Source organism: Gordionus sp. m RMFG-2023, chromosome 5, assembly GCF_954871325.1.
Source record: "Gordionus sp. m RMFG-2023 chromosome 5, tfGorSpeb1-WG-v2, whole genome shotgun sequence".
NCBI classification, from domain to species: Eukaryota; Metazoa; Nematomorpha; class Gordioida; order Chordodea; family Parachordodidae; genus Gordionus; species Gordionus sp. m RMFG-2023.
The window spans coordinates 14,013,153-14,019,770 of NC_088779.1; positions in this window are offsets into that span (position 1 = coordinate 14,013,153).

Here is a 6,618-nt window from a genome sequence, read left to right on the forward strand (position 1 = left end):
TTTTAAAAATTTTACAGATTACAAAATGGCTCTTTTTTGTACCTATAAACCCCTATATCTCGAGAACCAGGTGTGCTAGAGAGCTAAAATAAACGGCTTTCTTATTTTTTTACCTAGCTAAATAATTCCAGAAATTTTTAATAATTTTAAGGGTCGGCCGAAGATTTGACGTGGAATGGCCCATAATCATTACCAATATTAACACTTCTACAAAATTATCACTGTTCATGAACGATCAAAATGGTGAAGAAAAAGCTGATAAATTAATAGATATCATTGGGGATAAATTAAATTTATCTGGGAAATTATTCCAGATCTGCTATATTATTCAGCGGGAGGAGGATAGAGGGAGGTGGAGTAGGAACTGTTTATGTTTTTTATGGGGGTAGGCGCATTTAAGGCGGTATGATAAATTTATTGGGGGGTTATCTATTAAATTTTTAGATGAAATAGGGCAAAATATATTGCAGTAAAAATTATTACTATTATTAAACCTTTTATAATATAATGATATTAATAATCATCAACCAATTCTATATATTGCATACATCATAGACATTATTTTCCAAATAAAACTTTCTTGTGTCCTTTTAAATGTAATAAAGGTCAGACATTCTCAGCAAACTCATATTCATGCCAAACAATATACTATAATAATGCATTCATTGTAAATGAGGTGGTTTTAATTGAATTTATGTTGTAAAAATAACACTTTTATATTCACAATATTTTGATAGTTAGTGAAGAGCTAAAATAAGTTTAATACAAAATAAGGTTGCATACCACTGAAGGGCATCTCTACTTCCTTCACACAAGTCTTTTTTATTATTAAACTTTTTTATACCCATTTTATCACATTATAAGGTATGTTGATTAGTAGCCAATATTATGTAAGCCTGGAGATTTTGCGCATAGAAGGAAAAAAAAGAAAGATTTGACCTCTCTCTCTAATCTTATATATTATTTTGGCTACAATCTTAATCAACCGTTTTTAAAAAATATACCCAAAATGCACCCCCCCCCCCCCTGTTAAGTACTATAATGTTAAATCTTAAATCCCCTTTTCACGGCTAATTTTAGATAATAAAAAAAATAAATAAAATTATAAAAGTTTAAAAAAATAATATACCCCCCTGATAAGTAATATGCCCAAAATCTCGGTTTACATAACATGGCTACTAATCAACATACCTTATGTGATAAATTGGTCAACCAAAGAAATAGGTATAAATATTGATTGTTAATTTTTTTTTGATATTACACATTTAATTATTTATATAATAGAAAAAATTAGCCTAAGCATAATATTTTTTTTAAAAAGGATTAATAGAATTTAAGGATTTTTATTAAATCTAAAAAGTGAGTCAATCTTAATTTGATTTTTTTGGACCATGGCTGGGTCTATTTTTAAAAACGGTCGATTTAAATTCCAGCCAAAATAATATATAAGATTCGAGATAGAGGTCCAAACCTTTCTTTTTCTTTCTTTCTTCTATGCCCAAATCCAGACTTACATAACATTGGCTACTAAATAAAAAGAAATAGGTATAAATATTGGTTGTTAATTTTTTTTGATATTACACATTTAATTTTTGATTTATATAATAGAAAAAATTAGCCTAAGTTTAATATTTTTTTTAAAAAGGATTAATAGAATTTAAGGATTTTTAATAAATCTAAAAAATGATTCAGTCTTAATTTAATTTTTTTTGGATCATGGCTGGGTCTATTTTTAAAAACGGTCAGTTTAAATTCCAGCCAAAATAATGTATAAGATTTGAGATAGAGGTCCAAACCTTTCTTTTTCTTTCTTTCTTCAAAATTTCGGCTTACATAACATTGGCTATTAATCAACATATCTGGTAAATTAATCAACCAAAGAAATAGGTATAAATATTGGTTGTTAATTTTTTTTTGATATTTCACATTTAGAATAAAATTGAGATTTTTGTAAAAATAAATGGAGAAATAATTAATAGGACCAAAATTCAAAATGATTTCTATTTAATCATCCCTTTTTTTTTATACTAAATAATATATAATAAATTGCAACTGTAATAGATACGCGCTGAATTGTCGCCGCGCCGAATTTTCCGCGCCGAATTGACGTGATACCAAAAAAGGAACCATATTAATGTTTAAAAATTTCATTTTGAATTTTTTGGAGCAAATATAAAAATTCTCTAGCTTCGTATGTAAAACGCCGTATTTTTTTTAAAATTCAATTTTTTATTAAAATTCATATACAAATATGATAAAATATTATTATTTAAAAATTAACTTTAAAATATAGAGAATATAATAAAATATGTCATATATCACTTTAAGTTTAAAAAAAAGCAGAGTTGTTAAACGCTACTTTTAAAAGTAGCGCGCTATCTCTATCGCTCTTTGTTAAAAAAAGTAACGAGCTACCGCTATCGCTATTTGTCAAAAAAAGTAGCTCGCTATTAGCTACTATTTTTTAAAAGTAGCTTTAGCTACTTTTTAAGCTATTTACAAACAAATTTCTTATTTTTTGCTTATAACGTTATTGTATAGTAAATATATGAAAATTTATTAAAATATAGTTATTTTGATTATAAAAAAATTTATATAATAAAATAAATATTTATGGTAATTTGTTGCATTTTAATAATAAAATCATTTCAATATTATCATCCTCAAGTCTAGAGCGACTATCAGAAAGTAATAGTTTTGCCTTACTAAATAATCTCTCAACACTTGTACTAGAGGGTAAGGGCATATTTAATCTTATATATATTTTTTTAATATAGGATAGATTATCAATAATTTTATTTGAAAGTACATCGTATGTCTGGCATCCTATTATCATTTTGAGGGCTAATGCCACAGATCTTCTTTTTAAGTCCTAGGGTCTAGCCAATGGCCTGTGATTCCCAAATAAGCTCAAAAATATTTAATCATATCAATTTATAAATATGAATAAGTTTTTACCTTCTGTTATGTGCTGCAACTATCTCCCGTGGTACATATATATGAAATCTCTGATAACTCTACTATTAGAGCATCTTTCATCATTTTAAGTTATCTGCTATTTTATTCATTAGTGTCTGGCGGCATAAAATTGTTGTACCAGGGGATAGAGTTTTAATCATCATGGTAAATGATGGATTATCAACTAAGGACATTGCTGAACTGTATAAATTATAAAATCAACAATAACTTTATCAGTCAATTTCTGAGAAATATTGTCATTTGCATTATTAATTAATTTGGTTTGAATTGAATTAGTCTTTTTGAATGTAGAGTCGCCTATACCAAAATTATTTAGATATTTCTCCATTTCTTTAAATGACAATTTACCTTTAAGTGTTTCTTGAGGTTATAACTACTGGATTGATATGAGGAAATATTTTTTTTTACATTTTAAACAAATTAATTTGAACTCAGTTTTGGTTATATAGTTATTTTAAAAAATTTTCAAATCTAGGGAATGGGAAATTTGTATTATAGCTATTAAGAACATTTTCTTCCCTGGTATTTTCCATTTCATTAATATCATTGTCTGAATCACTTTCAACGATTTGGATATCCATAGGCGATGACATTTTAAATTACTAACTCATGATTTAGGTTTATAATACAAATGAAAATATAAATTACAAATTGAAATATATTTCAATTTCAAAATTAAACAATAAATCATAAAAATTATAATTAATTTTGATATTATATTTAAATTTTCATGTTTATACTTACCTTAATTATATTTTTTAAAAGTAGCGAAGTAGCGGCTACTTAACTACTTTCAAAAAAAGTAAGGCGCTAAAAAATTAAATAATTACAAAAAAGTAGCCGCTATTAGCTATAGCTACCAAAAAAGTTAGCGCGCTACTTTAACAACTCTGAAAAAAAGAAGATGGATACAAATGTATATTTTTATAAAAAGAAAAAAAAACATTTTTAAAAAAAATATCAAATGGCGAGGTCAGGCCATGATGTTTTAAATATTTGAAAAGATTTTTAAATTTTTTAAAATTTTTATACGTTAATAGCGAAAAATGACTATTTATAGAGGTAGTGTTGTTAAATGGCTCGTTTTGAGCCGATTTTTAAAAACGACTAACTCAATATTTTAGCCAGAAAAATATGGCCTAAGCCTATAGATTTCTCTAATAGATGTCCAAACCTTTGTTCCTTCTACAAACAAAATCTTCAGGCTTGCCTATATTCTAGATGAAATATCGAGTTAGCCGTTTTTAAAAATCGGCTCAAAACGAGCCGTTTAACAACACTATATAGAGGTCACTATTGGAGTGAATAGAAGTTATTAAAATATTTGTATTTGTTAACTTTTTAGCAGAGACCTGCAGGCCCGGCCCTAAGTCCGTGCCGGGCCATATTTTAATTTTTTAAATATACCCGGGCCGGGCCTAAAAAAATTTTTTTTTAATATATCCGTGCCGGGCTTAAAAAATTTTTTTATAATATATCCGGGCCGGGCTTTAATATTTTTTATAAAAATTTATACATTATGAGTTAATTGTTATAAGATTATATTATATTATAGTTATGATTAATATAATATTGGGTGATGGTTAACACTACCTAACACCCACAGATCGATCAAATTATTGTTTTCCTGTCAATTAAATTACGCATTAAGAATTGTTGCTCAAAATCCAAAGTAACTAGTTAATTAATTTATTTAATTCAACATCTAAATCTTTAGCTTACATATTACTCCATTTTTAATATCAAAATCAAATTTTCTCAAAATCCAAAGTAACTAGTTAATTAATTTATTTAATTCAACATCTAAATCTTTAGCTTACATATTACTCCATTTAAATAATCTAATAAAAATCAAATTTGCTCAAATTCCAAAGTAACTAGTTAATTAATTTATTTAATTTAACATCTAAATCTTTAGCTTACATATTACTCCATTTTAAATAATGGTAAAATACCTCATAGGTGAATTTTTGTATATACCAGGTCGAATATAATTGTAAAAAATTCCGAGCCGCCGGGCCGGGCCAAAAATTTTAAACCCGAGCCAGGCCGGGCCGTAAAAATTTTTTTAAAAAAATATCTGGGCCGGGCCTAAAATTTTTAAACCCGGACCGGGCTGTAAAAAATTTTTGAAAAAAAAATCTGGGCCGGGCCGAAATTTTTTTAATCTGGGCTGGGCCGTACAAATGGTACCGCAGGTCTCTGCTTTTTTGTATCTGCCTGTATTAGTGAGTTGATATTTAAATTTGAGGGGAATAAAGAAACACATGTGTAGTCCCAAATTAGAGATTTTCTGAGGGCCCAAGTATGATTGGCATACCATCAGGTCTTAAACTATCACCTTGTGATAAATTTGTGGGTTCAAGATGATTTGGAATGTGGGCGGTTGTTAAACCTTGATTTATTATATGGTTTATTGTTGTATGGTGTTGGTGTCGCCATTGACTAAATATATAATTAAGGCCGCCGTGCCCAGGGATTCGAACCGGGAGAAAACCTGGGTTTCTGAAAAAAATTCGGAACCCGAACCGAACTTGAACCATATTGACCCGAACCCAGAAAGTTTTTGAAATCGGGTTCAACCGGATTCAGTGGATATTGTTTAAAATCATATATTAAGATATTTGTAAAATTGTAAATACAAATATTAATAACATAATGAGACTTTTTAATTCAATTTATTTAAACATAAACGGTATAAGTCCTTAAATATTACTTAATGATGATGGATAAATAGTAGGATTAAACAATATCCATGTCCATTTTATCTGATGATAATAGTACAGATGAAGTTATTGAACCAGATGATTTAGAGAAATTGACTGCTTAAAGAAAGGTAGGAGAAAATATTTAAAAGAGGGCCCAACAATTGCAAAGAAAAATATTGAACCGATAATTATTTAATTTAGCGATTTCAAAAGATTGGATAGAGGGAAAATATTTTGCATTTCTGGGAGTCTACTAAGCTGCAGTACCCTGATTTATATATTTTATCCAAAATCATATTTGCTATTCTTGCAATGCAACCTAAGTTAATTTTTCATATTTTACATAAATATATTTAATAGAGGTTAAGGTTAGCGCTAAAAGATCTTTTTCACATTTGAAATTCATTCTTTCCCTGCATAGATTGAGGATGAGCAAGCAACTCTTGGATGATATTATGCTCATACGTTTAAATATTTTTAAAATTAATACATGACTAGACTATGCTTGTATTTTAAATATATTTTACCTATAAATAAAGTAAAAATTTTATTTTATATTCTAAATTTATATCTAGTTTTTTAAATATGATTTAAATATAGAATTTTTTTTTTATCAATTCAAAAATCCTTAAACCCGAGTAAAACCCGGAACCAAACCCGGGTTCAAAAATATTCCCCTGAACCGAACCCACTTTATTTTTTTACCTTGAACCAAACACGAACCGAACTCGGCTAAAATATATGCCGAGTTCGCATCCCTGGCCCTGCCTACCCTTTGAATCGACAGTGATTTGCATTTTACAAACAAGCATGAGGCTGTGCGATGTCCCAACCTAGACGTAAACCAATGGCTACTCTCGGTTATTCGTCTGATAAGAGATTACCAAGGTTACAATTAGGAAGTGATTCTAACCATTCATAACCACCAAGT